We start from the raw sequence: 19,565 nt of genomic DNA on the forward strand, positions 1-19,565 counted from the left end.
ACGCGAATTTAAAGGTGGATATGTCGAAATGATCTTCGCGAAAAGTATGCGAACTTCAGTGGCATGCGAAGTACTATCGCATTGTCCTTCGTCTGTTTCCAGTGATTATCATGTTAAATGCTACTGCTGGCATGCTTCTCAAAATGTTGCACACACTGTACCATTCACAAAACGCAATGACTTAAATGAAGTTGAACCGCGAGACGCACAACAGTCGGAAAACTTTCATGAATTGCAAAAGTAAATATCCTACAAAACGCTTTATTGCGGTTCACATATCGACCCATTTGATACTGCTGATCTCATATCGTTCAAGGCCAATAACCGCTATGTTGCTTTCTTTGGTGATGTACTTGCAAACGTATTTGATCGATTACACCAATCTGCAATATTCAACATTGACATGAGTTTTGAATGTGAATTAAACAAAAGGGGCGAATATGGTACGACCCATGTGTTGTTAACATCGATATTCACGCCTCTAAATGCTAAATGTTCTGCCATTGTCGTCTGGTGAGTGACGCCGATACAGTTAATATCCATCATTTCCCATTCCCGTTTCCGAAAGAAAAGCACATGAGTATAGTTTCATGCATTTATTGTCAAACATACAAACCAAAGTGGGATTGTAAGGTTCGCAAGGTCCATGAATCATATTGGTTTTCACCACTTCGTAGAATTCTGGATCTATCTTTGAATCAGGAATTTCCGCTGAAACAATTTCATCAATTTGATCTGGTGTAATCACCATCCGCATCCAAAGAAGAATGTGTGCGTGCGGCAATCATTTTTTTTTTGCTTTCTCACAGAATACATTCAGCATCTAACAGCATCATAGGTTGCTTCAAGATAAAGACCATCAAACATCGCAGCTATTGTTTAAAAAGTCGTACTGTGATATCGTTACGATCGCTAGCTGATTGACCGCGATCCATAATTCCGAATCCATAATAATTTTCAATAATTTTTCCTTTGGATAGCCGGAATAAAAAAGCAAGCGACCGCAATTGAACGATTCAAATAATTTACAAATCAAAATATTGAAAAACAAAACAAACAAAAATTGAAAAAAATGTGTATGGAAAATGTTACTTTTTGGAATTGTCCAATTTTCCGACTTCTCCTCATGAAAAGTATAAGGTATTTTGTTTCTAAACCTTTCCCGATCCACAACAAACAACCTTTAAAAATTTCATTAAGATTGGTTCAACCGTTCTCTTAGTGTTACTAACAAACAAACATTCATATTTATTGTAACGTTTGTATGGGGAAAAGAAAAGGGCTGTTTTTAGGGGTTTTTCGGAAACTATTCGAAATTTTCTCGCCGTAAAAACCATCCTTTAACTTCAACAAACATTTAAGAAAAAGAATTGGCCAAATTGGTTCAGGCGTTATTGAGTTATGCGCGTACATACATTTTTGGTATTCATTTTTATTTATATAGATATGGATGATATATTTTTCCAACGGTTTGTTCCCGTTAAGAAATCGATCAAACGGCTTATATAGGTTTTATATTTGATAAGACCGTATGATATCATACATATTTACATATTTTAATAAAAAATGGAAACGACTTACTCTGTCTCGCCTAAAGGGAGATTCGGGAGAGAAAAGTACATAGTATATATTTAGATAATTTTGGGGATATTATCCTATGCTTTCGTTTCGGTTTCCTCCTGTGTTTAGTGTTCTTTTACTACTATTTCTTCCTGTTTTAATGTTCCTTTCCTAATTTCCTCCTTTGTGTAGTGTCCTCTTGCTCCCGTTTCTTCCTTTGTAGAGTATGTATGTATGTAGGTATGCATTAGTACTGCACGTTTCTAATTACATCGCGCGCGATTTATGTGCTAATTTTTGGTATTTTTATGGTTAGAGCGCCCGATTTATGTTTTCTTCTTCTTAATTGGCGTAGACACCGCTTACGCGATTATAGCCGAGTTAACAACAGCGCAACAGGTGCTACTTTGGACTGAGTAGGCAATTGAGAAACAAAGTCCTCTCTCCACAAACAAAAAACAAACTCTATAAGTCACTCATAATTCCCGTCCTGCTATATGGTGCAGAGGCTTGGACGATGTCAACAACTGATGAGTCGACGTTGCGAGCTTTCGAGAGAAAAGTTCTGCGAAAGGTTTATGGTCCTTTGCGCGTTGGCCACGGCGAATATCGCATTCGATGGATCGATGAGCTGTACGAGATATAGGACGACATTGACATAGTTCAGCGAATTAAAAGACAGCGGCTACGCTGGCTAGGTCGTATTGTCCGAATGGATGAAAACACTCCAGCTCTGAAAGTATTCGACGCTGTACTCGCCGGGGGAAGCAGGGGAAGAGGAAGACCTTCTCTCGGTTGTTAGGACCAGGTGGAGAAGGACCTGGCTACGCTTGGAATATCCAATTGGCACCACGTAGCGAAAAGAAGAACGACTGGCGCGCTGTTGTTAGTAGGCGTGATCCTACTCGGATTGCGCCCATTTCCACAAACATACGATCATCAGGATAATTTTCAGTACCGATTTTAGTTAAGTAGATCGGGAGATATGTGACTTCATCCTATTAGAGAGTGGAACCACACCATTTCTCAAAAATTTTTAGCCCACAGGAGGTACCTGTTTCCTGAACCAAATTACGGATATATATCTTAGCTTACTGCTTAGTTATGGCATTTTATAGTTTTCGATTAATGGCGTTATATGGGCGCAGCAGTGGTCCGATAACGCCCATCTACGAAATCGCTCTCACTGTTTTGCCAAGGAACACCTTTACCACATTTCACTAAGATATCTTAATTTTTACTCAAGTTATCGCTTGCAAAAACGGACAGACAAATTTCGAACTTCAACATGTCTCTCCATCCTGATCGATTTATTATTATTATTGATTCGCTTCAACCCATTTTTGGCACAAGAGCATACCATTATCAGAAAACAATTCTCTCAGAGTTTTTATATCTCGACGATTCACCGGACGTCCATATATTCGGAACCTTGGACATTTTGGTCATAACACACTTCAAATGTAGTATTTGTGCAAAGTTTTATCCCGATGTGTCATTAATGCTTTATTTGTATTGTGGAAAGTAAAAGAATCGATGGAATTTTAAACTGTATATATGATAAGCCGGTTGTAATACAAAAATACGGCCACCTTCCACAACTTCTATAAAGCTCTTATATACGATCACGGATGCTAAATTTTATCTTTCTGACACATTTAGGATGGAGTCATGAGTAGAAGTTCAAGCAAGAGAGGAAATTTCTCTGATTGCCATTTACTTGGGAGCAGAAACGATTATTTTACATATGGCTCAAGCAGCTCACGAATTACGTTCCTAGACCAGGTATTCTCTGGGTAACAAAAAACATCCGTTTGAAGGCGAGCGAGATATCCCCTCCAAAGGGTTGTGCGCTGGATTTGGAACCCGCCACATAAAAAACGCTCCCAATGAAAAATTTGACTGAGGCGAGGATGTCCTTGTGGCATTTAATACAGTGGCCATATAAAGGAGAGCAAATTCGATGTGGGATTCTTGCTGGAAGAGAGACTCCGTCGCCGAGAACTCTCATTCACCCCGGCGGATGAACGTCTAACCACAATCCGCATCAAAGCGAAATTCTTCGAAGTAGATGTGCCCTTCTGTGAGCGCTTGGAGTGTACCTATGAGAGTTGCCCCCGCCACGATGTCAAAATTTTGCTTGGCGGCTTAACGCCAGGGTGGGCAAAGTATCTTTCGCACTACAGTCGGTAAATTCAGCCTCCACGAGGAAACATCCCCAAATGGGTTGAGGCTGATCGAATTCGCCGGGGCCCGAAATTTGGTTAGCTGTAAATAGATTCCAGCATAAAATAATTCATTAAGCTACGAGAGAAAGGTTCTGCGAAAGATTTATGGTTCTTTGCGCGTTGGCCACAGCGAATATCGCATTCGATGGAACGATGAGCTATATCAAATATACGACGACATTGACATGGTTCAGCGAATTAAGAGACAGCGGCTCCGGAAGAAACGACTGCCGCGCTGTTGTTAACTCGGCTATAATCGCGTAAGCGGTGTCTACGCCAGTAAAGAAGAAGATACATTTATTTATGGATTTATCGCGCTTTTAGTAGTTTTTAACAGGATCGTTATATGGTTAGAAACCACGGAACACGTTTACCATGTTTCATAAGATCTAAATTTTTACTCAACTTGCACGGACGTCCGGATTTCAACGCGGCTCATCATCCTGATCATTTACATACATATATCTATATACATATGTATATGAAAGAGAAAGTTGGTATTAATGTTCCTCAGAAACCTCGAAACGGCTGAAACAATTTTAGTGAAATTGTAAGAACGAAGCAGTTGAACGATCACAGGCAAGCAGGGGTCAGGGGGCGTGCAAAATGCTTCGTAATTATTTTACTTATTTTTTATTAAACAGTTTTATTTAAAAGAATTTTAAAATTAGTATAAATGTAAGTGTATTTATGTAAATATTATGCGCTAAGGTATCAGAATTTCTCAATAGAAAGTAAAAAAAAAAACCCAAAGGACAGCTTTGCCGACAAACATACATACATACGCGCTCCTATAAATATTGACGCTAAATTGTGCACATCATCGAGAAGTTGACAAAATTTCTATGAATGGACATATCGCTATCTTGACACTTTTGGTCATTTTACAGTGCTTTATTATTCAAAATTGATTTACGCTCTTTTGAAGTATTACGATTTTTCTATTCGGCTGCATTTTGATAGTGTCGATTTTTCGGGAAATGGGCTAAATCGAAATCTATGAAATTATACATACTTATAATGGGTTGTCAAAAAAGTCTGGCGGTATTTGCGCTAGTTGGCGCTGAAAGCGCGTAGTTCTAGTTTTATTCGTCGCATCGTGTCATGCTATACCTTTTTGGAAAGCTTATTTCACGCGCTAACACGTGTTTGATTGATTGTCGTTTCTTTTAAGTCGTTCGTGAGTTATAGCGTCGCAAACATGGAGCAAAATAAAGAGAAAATACGGCATATTTTACAGTACTACTACGATAAAGGCAAAAATGCATCTCAAGCCGCCAATAAAATTTGTGCAGTTTATGGACCCGATACAGTTTCCATTTCCACCGCACAACGATGGTTTCAACGTTTTCGTTCTGGTGTAGAGGTGTTCTGGTGTTGCGATAAAATAGTTGGTCGAAAGAGACCGGCATAGTAGCAGCCGTAGCATCGGTCAAGAGCTGGGCATGAGTCATCAAAAATTCATTTCAATTTCAATAAAAAAAAAAAAAATCAATAAAACTCGCCTCAAGGGAGTTTTGGGAGAAAAAAGTACATATCTTCAGATAATTTTGGGGATATTATACTATGCTTTCGTTTCGGTTTCTTCCTGTGCTTAGTGTTCGTTTACTCCTATTTCCTCCTGAGTTTAATGTTCCTTTCCCGTTTCCTCATTTGTAGAATATGTATGCATGTGGGTATGCATTAGTTGTTATGTTTTTTTTTTTAATTATTATAATTATATCGCGCCCGATTTATGTTATATGCTATTTTTATTGTTAGACCGCGTCCGATTTATGTGTTACACTTTGGTATTTTTGTGGTTAGAGCGCGCCCGATTTATGGTTTTTATGAATTTTTAATATTTGTATTTATTATTATTATTTTTTTTTCAGCACTGTACTCTTATTGTTTTTTTTTTTATTTTTGTTGTTTTATATGTGTTAACTAATCGCACTGGATAACTCTTATAAATTTTTGTAAAATTTTGTTTCTTTATTTTATTTATTTATGTTTTCACAAAACAAAATGATCATTACATTTTTATTATATTTGTTTTGTTTTATATGTGGTGGCCTAGACGTAGTAATTTATGTTTGTGAATTTTTTATTTTTGAACTATATATGTACGTATTTGTATGCTTTTTGCACAGCACTTTTATTTATTTATATTTTTATTTTTTTATATACATATATATGCACTTTTTACAGCACAGTGTATTATATATATGTACATGTGTGTATATGCATGTACTATATTTTCTTTTTCGGTCACTGCACTTGCTGCTATCCAAAAACCGGTTTTTGGCACACACGTTCTTTTTTTTTGTTTTGGTTTTGTCACTTATTATTACCTTTTCGGTTTTTTACCGCACTTTCTCACAGGTTAAGATTTTTATTAATTTTTTTTTCAATTCTTAATCTTATTGACTTTATTTAGCCACAGTGCCTTTCTTTATAGCTCGAAGGACCATGTACAAAAACTCACCTTATAGGCCACTCACACTTTTTGTTCAAAGGAAAATGCACTAGATTCAATACAATCGTTATAAAGGTTTTATTTTATACGAAATACACTTAAAAATTGCTGTTACAAAATTAGTTTTAAACAGTAGTTTAAAACGTTAAAAATATACATATATTACATATATAGTATATAAAATGATCAAAAATAATTATATATGGAAAACAGCCGGTTTTAAAAACGTTAAATATATACATACGGGTAACTGCGAAAAGGAACCGGGATGCAGCGATGCTGTGAAAAGCGGAGATGTATAGTGATCGACGTCGTATCGACAAAAGGTGCGTGAGATCCTTTCTCTTTCCCTTTTGTTCTAATTGGAATGCTGGATGGTGCCATGGTGTTTTGGTGCATGTGGGTGTGTGTGTGTTAATGTGAAGTGTTCTCTCGCGTGATGAGGTGAATGCGTGCTTTTGATTCGGTGTGGTGAACTGATGCAAATGTGATGTGACGTCGCTACTCATTTAGCCAAAGGTAGGTGGGTATAATATACATTTGTATTGAAAATTTGAATAAATAATAATAGTCCAAAAAACTTTTCATGCTCTTAATTTCGTAAACGGTTCAAGAGCTCGAACCTGCTCGGCGTCATTTTGAATATGAAATATCAAGATATCAAATGCCCACATAAAGAAATTACTGCAATAGCACAATTTGATTTGATTTCCTATAAACTTTTGCCTGTTGAGTTGCCCCGTTATGGTGCTGCCTAACCTAGCAGCTTGAGCATCCCCCATGCGACATTTTTCAAATAACTTACAATTTTAAATTTGTGATATCTTTTGAATGGAATGTCGAAATTGAACGCTTAAGTATGACATCATTTGTTTTGATAAGGATTAATTCCTAAGTATAAATAAAATAGGCTTTAACAGTGGTGGAATTTATATATATTTTTTAAAATGATAAAAACACTTATTGTGACAAAACTATAATAGTTATACATATGCTGTCGTGACATTTTTTTGTAAACAACTATATTATCTGCAAATGCGTATTACTTTATTTTGTTCTATAACCAATAATTTTCGCAGCGATATACATACGTATATAAATGATCAGTCGAGCTGATTCGATTTAGCCATGTCCGTCTGTCTGTCCGTCTGGCTGTATATATACGAACTAGTCCCTCAGCTTTTAAGATATCGTTTTGAAACTTTGCAAACTTAATTTTCTCTTCAAGAAGCTGCTCATTTGTCGGAACTGCCAATATCGGACCACTATAACATATAGCTGCCATACAAACTGAACAATCGGAAGCAAGTTCTTGTATGGAAAACTTTCACATTTGACAAGATGTATTCACGAAATTTGGTACAGATTATTTTCTGTGGCAACAATGTAATCTCCGAAGAAATTGTTCAGATCGGATCACTACAGCATATAGCTGCCATCCAAACTGAATGATCGGAATCAAATTTTTTCTCTAATTTTCTCTTCAAGAAGCTGCTCATTTGTCGGAACTGCCAATATCGGACCACTATAACATATAGCTGCCATACAAACTGAACAATCGGAAGCAAGTTCTTGTATGGAAAACTTTCACATTTGACAAGATGTATTCACGAAATTTGGTACAGATTATTTTCTGTGGCAACAATGTAATCTCCGAAGAAATTGTTCAGATCGGATCACTATAGCATATAGCTGCCATCCAAACTGAATGATCGGAATCAAATGCTTGGATGAGAAACTTCCTCATTTGACTTAGTACCTTCACGAAATTTGGTATGAGTTATTGTTTATAGAAATAATGGAATATCAGAAGAAATTGTTCAGATCGGTTAACTATAGCATATAGCTGCCATACAAACTGAACGATCGAAATCAAGTTCTTGTATGGAAAACTTTCACATTTGACAAGATATATTCACGAAATTTGGTACAGATTATTTCCTAAGGCAACAATGTAATCTCCGAAGAAATTGTTCAGATCAGTTAACTATAGCATATAGCTGCCATACAAATCGAACGATCGGAATCAATTCAATGAATTACTGCTTAAGATAACAATATAATCTCCAAAAAAATTGTTCAGAACGGATTAATATAGCATATAGCTTTCATCTAAACTGAACGGTCGGAATCAAGTTCTTATATGGAAAACCTTCTCATTTGACAAGATATATTCACGAAATTTTGTTCAAATTATTTTCTAAGGTCACAATGTAATCTCCGAAGAAGTTGTTCAGAACGGTTAACTATAGCATATAGCTGCCATATAAACTGAACGATCGGAATCAAGCTCTTGTATGGAAAACTTTCACATTTGACAAGATATATTCACGAAATTTGGTACAGATTATTTTCTAAGGCAACAATGTAATCTCCGAAGAAATTGTTCAGATCGGTTAACTATAGCATATAGCTGCCACGGCAGCGCGGATTTGCATTAAAGAGGTTGATTTGCATTAATTTTTTTAATACTTTACATTTAGCGAATTTGAGTAAGAAACTTTGACCAAAAATGGCATACTTTAGCTATAGTGAATATCATTATTCTTCTGTCTTACAAATATCGCAAGCTGGGCTTGCATTTATTTAATACTTTTTTATTTAATTTTACAGATAAAATGCCGAAAACAACCAGCAGTTGGAGAAATGTATTGTTGGCTGCAACGAGGGAGGAAGATACTTTAGTTTTCCAAACGGAGGAACGGACCTCGAACGGTGAGTGAAAAACATTAGAAATAAAGTGCAAAAAGTGTTTGTGAATTTGTGAAAAATTTCGATGAAATAAGTGTTTGGATTGTGCAATGAAAATAGTAATTTTGGATAATGAAATTGAATATTCGTGTGTTTTTAAGTGTGATGTCCTGAAGAAGTAGAGCGCGACAGACTGCAAGTGACATCTGTCAAATATTAAAATACACACGTTCTTATGGACACAGTTATGTAGTCGTGCAGCTGCCTCAATAACTGTGTCTTTAAGAACGTGTGTATTTTAATATTTGACAAATGTCGCTTGCAGTCTGTCGCGCTCTACGTGTTCAGAGCGTATCTGCCAATTTATTGCCATTGCCGTTAATTAATTAAATAAATTATTTTGAAAAAACGATTTATCATTGAATATTTATGATAGTTCTAAAAAAATTGTACTTTTAAATATTCATTAAATATGCACTTTTTGCAGTATTATTATTATTATTATTATTATTATTATTATTATTATTATTATTATTATTATTATTATACATATTTTATAATTATATATAACATTTTGTATTTTATTTTTTTTCTTTTAATATGGCTCAAACGTTTAGGTGTTTTTGAAGATCCGAATGAAAAAACACCTAAATACATTTTTGCGTGTGTGCCGCGCAAACAGGTAGAGGTCCTGACAGCAGGGACAGATAGAAAAGAAAAGCTCAGTTGGTCCAAATGGCAACTGAATTAGAAAGATGTAGGGAAATGTTAAGAAGTAGTTCATTTAGGGAAGAGTCAGACCCTCTTGAGATAGTTTGCAGCAAAGTTCCTCCTCAGTTAGGAGGAGTAGTTTTTTAAATAGTAATCGCCAAAATCACGGTCGGCGATATGATAGTTTTTTTTAAAACTTTAGCTTTTTTTCCAGCATTAAGTCTTTACAATTTAGGAGAAAGGGATTTTCTTTCGAGCAAAAGTTCATATCAGTTTCTTGCGATGAAATTTCACTGAAATGTCATTTGCAGTGTGATAGGAAATTTGATAGGGTGATAGGTGTTGAAGATTATGGAGATGAAAATCGCACATCTAGAATAGCCACAACTGCAATGAACATAATGGTGCAAGGTATAAGTGGGGAACCTTGGTCCCACCCGTTAGCTTACTTTTTTGTCAGAGGCTCATGTAAAGGGGATGTCCTCAAGAAATATATTCTTGAAGCCATTACCCAACTTCAAAATATAGGGCCAGTTCCTTGCCATTTTGTTTGTCGAAACTGTTTACAAAATATGAAAAATAAAGTTGATTATAAAAATAGTCGCGTATGTTGGTCAGATATAGTCCATTTCTATAAACAGGACTCTAAGTCGAGTTATCGGTGTGCGCATAAATTAACCGCTGCTCATATTTACCCCAATACCTTTCAAAAAATAAAAGTTAAATTCGCGTCTCAAGTGTTAAGTAATACGGTCGCTTCAGTTATGCTTTCTCTTTACAGCTTGGGAGCCTTAAGCTCAAATAGTATGAGCTTTATTAATACCGCTGATTTCGTTTCTTTTTTCAATAAATTATTCGATATCTTTAATAGTAGTTTCACTGAGGCCATTGTACCCACTAAAAAAGTTTTTATAAGCTCCCCAGAGCAAAACCAGTTTTTAGATGAGGCAGAAAAAGTTTTAAAAACAATTAGGGTCGTAGATGAGTTAGGAAACAACACAACAAATAATTTCAATTTTATTAAGGGGTGGTTAATTAATATTAATAGTTTAAGACGATTGTGGCGATTGCTGTCACACTCAGGATTTCCTTACCTAAAGACAAGACGACTATGTCAGGACAGCTTAAAGCATTTTTTGGTCAGATTAGAAATAGGGGAGGTACAGGAGTTACACATTTCATGTTCTCTAGTTTATTCAGAAAGTCGTGGGGCTTACGCTATGTAAATATCGTAACAAAAGGTAACTGTGAGCTGCCTTTAGAACGCGAAGCCACAGTTATTTCAGAACTTAGCCATAATGTTCTTCTTCTGTGCAATGATTCCGTTTTAAGTGACCTTTCTTGGCAGGATTCCCAGAGTTTACCACGGCCCGAACACTCCAATGTTAGATCCATTACTTTAGATAGTAGTTTAGAAATTAACTTTTTAAAGGAAAATGCTTTTAATTATTTTTGCGGCTTCCTTTATTTGAAAATTTGTAAAATGCACACATGCCTCCTGTCATTACCTTATTTAGGAGATGAAATTCCTTCTGATGAATTCATCTTCATACACCAAAACCAGATCGATGAATGCAACTAAGTGAAGCAATTTGTTGCATTTAATAATAATTTAGAAATAAAATTTGTTGAGGTATTTGACAGAAATTGTCATAAAATAGGATTAGGTGAAATTCTTTTTACTAAATTAAAAGATATTAGGCCCTTCTTGTCTTGTGAAGACTTTGACCCAAAGGTAGTTATTGCTCTATTTATTAGAATTAGAATTTATTTTGTGACAAAATTTTTAAATAAAGATTTATCGTTACCCAAATTTAAGACTAAAATTTTGTGTGTTTCACATTTGTAGTTTTTATCTTCCTTTTTTAATGGTTGCAATGTGCTAAATATTTTATACTAAAATAATATTTTTTAAGCAGAAATTCTTTAATTACATATTAGAATTTAGGGCTTAAATATTGGCATTTGTATATACATTTACTTTTATAGTTTAAAGTATTATATTAATATACTGTGATATGAAGTGATATTGTTTTTGTTATTTTTTTATACTATTATATATGAATTGTTATCGTTTTGTTTTTTTCATTTTTTATGTAAACCAATTTTTAGTGGGTGATATAGGCCTACTGGGGAACCGAGCATACAAAAATAACTTCGGTAACGCGTTCTTTTGCCTTTTGCTTTTTCTGATCTGGCTACAATGAAAAATTTCATAAAAAACGCTAATTTTGAGGCGCTTTCACACTGGAATAAGTTGGACATCCCTTTATTCCTGCTTTCGCATTGGCTCTCATTTTTCTCTCAAACGCGTTCCCTGAATATTTGACAGCGAAGAAGATCAGGGAATTTCGATCAGCTGATTTCAGAAAAGGCGGGATGCCAGAAGTTAACCGCTATAATTACCTGACGAAAATAGTGTGAAATAAAATTTCATTAAACTCTGGGAACATATTTTAGCAAAATAAATGTTTATGTAAATTAATTAATGATTTTGCATTTTAGCATTTATATACTATATGTATGCATTTTCAAAGTGTTTAATTTAGTGTTTTGTATAATTTATTAAATACCCAATCTAATATTTTTCAGCAGTGGCATCATTGGAAAATGTTATAAAAAATGCGAGTTTTGACAGCTCTCTCTCGAATCAAAGAGTCTCGTATCATATTATCAGAGAACGTCTATCATAGAGAAGGTTCACGGCGCGAAGAACGTAAAAATATTTTTCGCAAACTCGGTCGAGATGGAGGTGTTTCACCACTGCCAGCTCGGCAGGAGAAATTTTAACATTTTCGCTTGAACAGAGCTGAGAGTGGAATAAAAATTATGCTCAAAACTATATATTGCTGTTACAGACGTATGTTCGCTCTTTTGCTTATATTTTTATACGTTTATGTATATGCAAACATGTGTATTCGTATGAATTCTTTTTGTGCATATTAATGAATACATGTGCAATTGAATACATTTGAATTAGATTACTTTTTCAAAGCAATATTCTTAGTTAATGTGGAAATAAAGCCTATTTTTAAAATTATTTTTTGATATATTCATACTTATGTGTATACTTCATTACATACATATGTACATATGTATATAACAAACTATCATAATATATTAAAAAAATTATATACATTATATTAATATAATAATTATTATATACATATATTATAATAGTGATAAATGTAAATAAATCGTATATTTTATCATTCAAAACTTATGTACATATATTCACATGTGTTATGATCATATGTGTTTATGTTCGCTTTCGCGAATTCAAATCATATTATCACTTATCAATAATAACATGTGCGCGCTGCTGCACATACATATGTACATAAATATGTGCGTATGACATTCCCACAAAAATAATGCAAACACAACATACATACTTGTATGCGTTCACATGTAGATATGTCATCCGCAAAAATTGCAAACATTGTTCTACAAAAACAACAAATGTCTGAAATAACATCAGCGGCGTCACAAGTCAATATGGCAGCCAAATGTAGCAAATCTTACAGCAAGAACAATTTCATTCATGAACGCAAGCGCACTTTCAACAAGAAAACTCGCTTCATTCATAAAAGCGACCACCTTCACATCTCCCCGAACAAGCCTTCGCCCACAAGCGTTTTTTCGCGACGATGGCTAAACCTAAAAATCATAAATTGAACAATTTTTGACATTTGTATGAGAAGGAAAAAGCGACAACCCCGCAAATATAAGTATTCAAATATATTAGAACAAAAATGACAACATAGTTTATTTGTCGATTTTCAAGTCAAGAAATGTGTCAAAGAAAATATTCAATATTCCTCTGATTTATGTGTACAGTGGATCCCGGTTAAGTAGTACTCCGCTTAAATAAAAATCATCCCTCTTAACTGCCTATATCTTGCTGCATCTCACGGTTTGTTTTTTGAAATACATAGAAATTATGGTTGTAAGTACCACTCGCTTAAGTACCCGCACTCGCTTATGTGCCATATTACATTTTTATTTTTAACAAACTACAAAAATCTGTATATTTGATTGTGGCACATAACCGGGATTAACTCTATTTGTCAAGGAATGTAAAAAATATTTTTACGCGGCTTGCAAAAATCTGCGTCGATATGTATGCAAGCTCATACAGAAACATACATATATTTTTTTTTTTTATAGTAGGGGGAAGCATCGAAAGCCGAAGTGCGGAACCACCGGCTAGGTATTACTTCGTGGGAGGGACAAGACATTTAAGTCTCCTCTATTGCGCGGACTGACGGACGCCTAGTCTGTTGAGAAGATCTCAGTTTGGTCATTATGAACGCTGACGCTTCGCTGACAGCTTTCCATTTATCAGTCGACTGACACATTAGTGTCGTCAAGTTATCGACCGTAAAACTACCACCGAGTGTGGTTTTTAGCTGTTCCCTTGTATTCGAAAATCGAGGGCAATGAAATAATACATGTTCAGGGTCTTCTATATGCCCATTCTATATATAATGTCATTGTGGAATCTGAAAAGGTAGCTTCTAAAGCATCCATGTCCACTAAGTATTTGGGTCAGATAGAAATCTAAGTCCCCATGTCGTCTGTCTATCCACAAGTGGATGTCCGGTATAAGTCGATGGGTCCAGCGCCCTTTGGATGAGGAATTCCACCGCTCCTGCCACATTTTAGTACTCTTGTTTCTCTCCTCTGTCTTTACCAATATTGTTTTAGGCGTTGATAATTGATATAAAGGCTCGAGTTTATCTCCCTGGATGTCAATGGGCGGCATGCTGGCTAATACTTCAGCAGCGTCGGTTGATATAGTCCGGAAAGCACTTATTACCCGAATTGCAGAAAGCCTATGCACTGCAATTACTTGTTTTGCATACGCTTTTATATCCATTGCCTGTATCCATACTGGTGCCGCATACAGTATTACGGAACTCATTGCCTTAGCTATTAAGAATCGCCGGCTGGAACGCACACAGCCTCTATTGGTCATCATTCTCGATAGTGCATTATAAATTCTGTTTGCCTTGGCGGAAGTATACTCCAAGTGTTCTTTAAATTTTAATTTCGAATCTAATCTTACCCCCAGATACTTTAATTGCGGCTGCGAGGTAATCTTGCATTCCCCTATGGTGAGCTCTATTCGTTCTTCTAACTTCCTAGTGCTTATCAGTAAAACTTCTGTTTTTTCCTCCGCCAGTTTCAGACTCATAGATGAGAACCATTGGCGTAGACTATTTAAGCACTCATTACATTTATTTCTCAGGTCGGCTAATTGTTTGGCGACTGCTATCACCATGAGGTCGTCCGCATAAGCTACTAGTTTCACGTCTGTTGGTTGCTGTCTTCTTAGCACCCCGTCATACATAAGGTTCCATAATAGTGGGCCTCACACTGAGCCTTGTGGTACTCCACTTGAGATAGAGTAGCTCTTGTTGCCTTCGTCCGTCTCAAAGTTCAGCTTTCTGTTTTTAAAATAGCTCGTTATTATATTTATGAGGTACTTAGGGGCCCGTATTTCATCCAGGGCTTTAATTATGTCTGCCCATTTTGCTGAGTTGAACGCATTTTTGACATCCAGGGTAATCAGCGCACATACTTTTTTGTGCCACCTTTCCATCTTTTGCCACTTACTGCACATTTCGCAATATCGACGACTTCTCGTAGTGCGTCAATAGTGGATCTCTTTTTTATGAAGCCGTATTGTCTCTCTGATAATCCGCCGGTTTTTTGGATAGCTAGTTCCAAGCGGTTTCTTATAATGCTTTCGTACACTTTCCCAATCGTGTCGAGCATGCAAAAGGGTCGATATGATGAAGGTTCTTCTGGTGGCTTTTTTGGCTTTGGGAGTAGAACCAGGCGCTGAATCTTCCACGGATCGGGGAACACCTCTTCTAATATACACGCATTGTACATGTTAATAAATAAACTGGGTCTAAGAGTTATGGCTTCTTTAAGGGCTCTATTTGGTATACCATCTATTCCAGGCGCTTTAGAGTTTTTTATTTTTTTCGCAATAGCCAATAGTTCGTCTTCTGTGACTAATAGAGGTGGCTCCGTAGCTTCGTTTCTTTTAATGTAGGAAATGGATGCTTGTGTGGGGAATAACGCTTCATAACACACAAATTTTGTATGCCGATCCCCAGGGGTCTATGTTCGCTTCCTCACATAACTTTTCGAAACCGGATCTCTTACTACGGATAATGGCTGACTTCAGGAGCTTTCTTTGGCATTTAAATGCTTCTCTGAGGCGGATTTCGTTTTCCCCTCCCTGGTTTCGTTGTGCGCGACGTCTAGTTGAGTGACAGAGCTTCCTCAGCTTGGCAATTTCGTCGCTCCACCAGTATACCGGCTTTCGATTGTTATTGTATCTCGTCCAGCGCATAGTTGCGTCGCATGCTGCAACTAGTTCCTTCTGCACAGCGGATACTAAGTGGGTGGCATCTTCGCCTGGTGCCTTTGCCGCACTCCAGACGCTCTCAAAGACGTCGGTATCAAATTCCTTTTTACGCCAACTACGTTTTCGAGAGGGATTTCTGCGAGACAGTTCCCTTTCTTGGGAGAACGAAACTTCAGCGATTATAGCCATATGGTCGCTATTTGTGTAAATATCTGATACCTTCCACTTAATATGTCTGCTAAGCGTGTCGTTAGCAAACATTAGGTCTATTATAGAACCTTTATTATCCTTTTGAAACGTATTTTTTGTGCCATTGTTTAGAATCGTGAGGTTTGTTTGACTCAAAAATTCTAGAATGAGGCGATCACGATGATTTGTAATTCTGCTACCCCAAGCAGTAGACCATGCGTTAAAATCACCCGCTATTATTATTGGCGATTTGTTTCTGGTCTCTAGAGACAGCGCCAGGAGAAAATCTTCAAATTCTCTAATTGTTGCGCTAGGACGAGCATAGCAGCTTACAAAATATATACCTTGCATCTTCGCCCGTATAAAGGCCGTTATGGACTTCTTTGGAGCGGGATGAGAAAGCTTGTCCTTTGCAGGCCCATATTGCTGCCTTGCCACTTCCATCTTTACACCAAGAGCTCTCCGAACGCAGTCTATATGGTTCGCTTAGTAAGGCGACATCTATATTCTCTTCTTGAACTGTTTGTTTTAGCAAATATTGTGCTGCAGCGCAGTGATTAAGGTTTAGCTGTAACATCCTCATTTTTTCATCATTTGTACGTACTTCGGACATGTCGTACTTAAGACGGAGTGCTCTCCTTTGCAAAGCATACAACTCGGGGCATTTTTGCATACTTTTGCTACGTGCCCTGCAGCTCCGTAGCGTGTACAAAGGGCTGACCGATCAGTCTGACTGACACATTTGTGTGCTATATGACCCAGTTGGAAGCACCTAAAACATCGGGTAATGGGTGAGTATTCTCTAAGACGACAGATAGACCATCTATCTTCACTTTGCCCAATTTTAGTGCAACTTTAGCGTCTTGAGCGCGCAGACAAATAAGAGCTATTTGTGTGCCACTTCGGGTTTTCCTCATATTTTTTACGCTTGATTTCTCCAAGTTTTGGAACCCACACTCTTTTTTTAGTGCCTCGCAGATTTCTTCTGGTGTTGTAATTTCGTCTAAGTCCTTACATACTATTGTAAGGTTTTGGCTGCATCAGCGCCATTTCACCCACCGCTCCCTCTAAGACGGTTTGAAATGGTTCGGCTCTCTTGTCTGCCTGATTTTTCAACTTGATGAGAAGGTCTCCTTTCATCGTCTTCCGTATGTAGATCACGTTTGATCCCAGCTCTTCAAGATCACTGTCGCTTTTTATCTTCCGGAGAATATCAGCATAAGACGCACCCTCCTTTTTGGTTATTATGATGGCGTCCGGTTTAGTTCTAATTTTCTTTTGAATTGGTTTCTTCTTTTTCACAACATCCACCCATTTTTCACCTGCGCTATGTTGACCCGTAATATTTTCTTGTATTATTTTCGTTGGCTCACTGTTTACTTGTTGCAACTTTTCAGTAGCTTTTTTCAGTTTTTTCATGGGGGGTAGGTCACCCGATGCTTCACGCAGCCGCTTTGGGGTATTCATCTCTTTAAAAATATGAGATATCTGGGTTCGTTTCTCAACCATATTTTTTTCTCCGGTTTCTCGGCTTTTTATATAGACTTCATATGCTACTCAGTAAATCGCGCATAGCTTGATTTGCGTGCCTTTGCCCAGCCATCATATTTTCCAACTCTTTAATTTTACAACCCAGCTTGTTAAAATGGTCGGAAGTTTCATTATTTAGTGAATTCTCTTCACTTTTGGTTGCTCGGTCAGTTGTTTCATCGCTAATTGTTGATCCAGCAGCAGTGGATTCCTCATTCCTGCCGTTAGGAGGCGTTCTCAAAATTTTAGAATTCCTCCGGAAAGGATTCTCTGGTGTACGCCCCATACTACTCTCAGAGGCCATGCCTCAGTGAGAAAATAGGCTACATCTGTCAATCAGTATGTTCAATCCCTACCGCTAAAAACCTTACTTATATTTTGAATGGTTGGCAACGCCTAACCCAAAAGCAAAACGAAAAGGGAGAAAGCGAAAACGGAGAACAGCTGATTAATCAAAATAAAACGGCATAAAAAAAATAGGTGCACGTTTTGCTGTGATGTGCTGTTAGTAGGGGAAATGGAAAAAAAACTTAAAACTAAAAAGAAAAATTTGCCGCAAAAAGTACAGGTATGTACAAATGAATTTAAAACAAATTGTACTTAGCTATTTCTCAGGGCTTATTATCCACTTGAATCCTCCTGACTTCCGGTAAGTGCCAAGACAAAATCTATGTGCTGTCTCAGTGAAAAATGGGATTAATTCAAGAAAAAATCAAGAGCGTAAAAAAACACTACCACTTCACTCGACTGCCGTGTTAACATCAAACAAACATACATATTTATGCTGGTTTGTTGTAGAAGCTGTTACAGAGGCAAGGGAAGCGGTGACAATCGGCGCTCGTTCGCTTATTTTTTCGGCACAGCTCGGATTTTCTACCAACAGCACAATGTTGTGATGCTTTGTTGTCGCGCAGGTCCGTTGACAAAACGTGAGCTTCGGCCCTTGGTTGTCCGTGTCAATGTAGATTTCGCATGAAGCATTGAGAGTACATATTTACATACATATGTTGCATGTAGACAAATTTACAAGCATTATGCGTATGGTCTGTCATATTTGTTTACATGCACGCATACATACATTATATACATATATATGAGCACATGAGCAACCGCTTGATCTTTTAAGAACTTATAATGTAAATGTGTAAATTTAAAACTAATCACCATAAATCTATTTATATTAATTATTTGGGTAATAATACATACCTTACTCTATTATATATTTTTAATGATTTTATGGAATCATCATGAAAGACATAGGCAAATTTTAACATATATACATATGTACATACTTATGTACTAAGTATATGCTTTGAAACCAAATACGCCTATACGGATCATATATAAATTATATGCCGAGTCGGTTGCGCATAGAAAATAAACGAATCTGTAGGAGTAAATTTGTTTACATTGGAATTAGAATTATTTTTCTCACTTAACACTGAAAACTCTCAATTCTGCTATTTTCGTGGTGAAACACGCTTATAATTGGTCTGTGGTGAGACTCCTCCATCTCTGCCGAGTACCCCTTCGAAAAGTTACGATATTTGAAACGTGAACCTTCTCTATGATAGACGTTCTCTAATATTATCCATGAACTCGCTCGTAGGCATACGATACAAACGCATGGAGCGCAAGACTACTTAATTGAATTTAAAGTGCTGAACACAATGAGCGCGTCAGATTACAGCAGCACGACAGTGAACTGAAAATGGCGTCGTGAATCCTACTACATGAACATTTGTAAGAAGGCAGCGACATCATGGATAATATGATACGAGACTCTTTGATTCTAGAGAGAGCTGTCAAA

At 36.7% G+C, this 19,565-nt stretch overlaps 1 long non-coding RNA gene across 2 annotated transcripts; it reads right to left on the minus strand.

Moving 5' to 3' along the window:
* Positions 1–9,616: 9,616 nt before the first annotated feature.
* LOC126764002 (uncharacterized) lies at positions 9,617–19,331 on the minus strand. 2 transcript variants are annotated; one of them, XR_007667760.1, is made up of 4 exons: positions 19,198–19,331; positions 18,962–19,142; positions 12,222–12,457; positions 9,617–12,054 (listed from the first exon to the last, which is right to left on the minus strand). It is a non-coding gene; the product is annotated as an uncharacterized LOC126764002 (long non-coding RNA). The 2 variants fall into 2 exon arrangements; XR_007667759.1 differs by having other exon boundaries at positions 18,962–19,331.
* Between the last annotated feature and the right edge of the window lie 234 nt (positions 19,332–19,565).

This window comes from Bactrocera neohumeralis, unplaced genomic scaffold (assembly GCF_024586455.1).
Source record: "Bactrocera neohumeralis isolate Rockhampton unplaced genomic scaffold, APGP_CSIRO_Bneo_wtdbg2-racon-allhic-juicebox.fasta_v2 cluster09, whole genome shotgun sequence".
In the NCBI taxonomy this organism is placed as follows: domain Eukaryota; kingdom Metazoa; phylum Arthropoda; class Insecta; order Diptera; family Tephritidae; genus Bactrocera; species Bactrocera neohumeralis.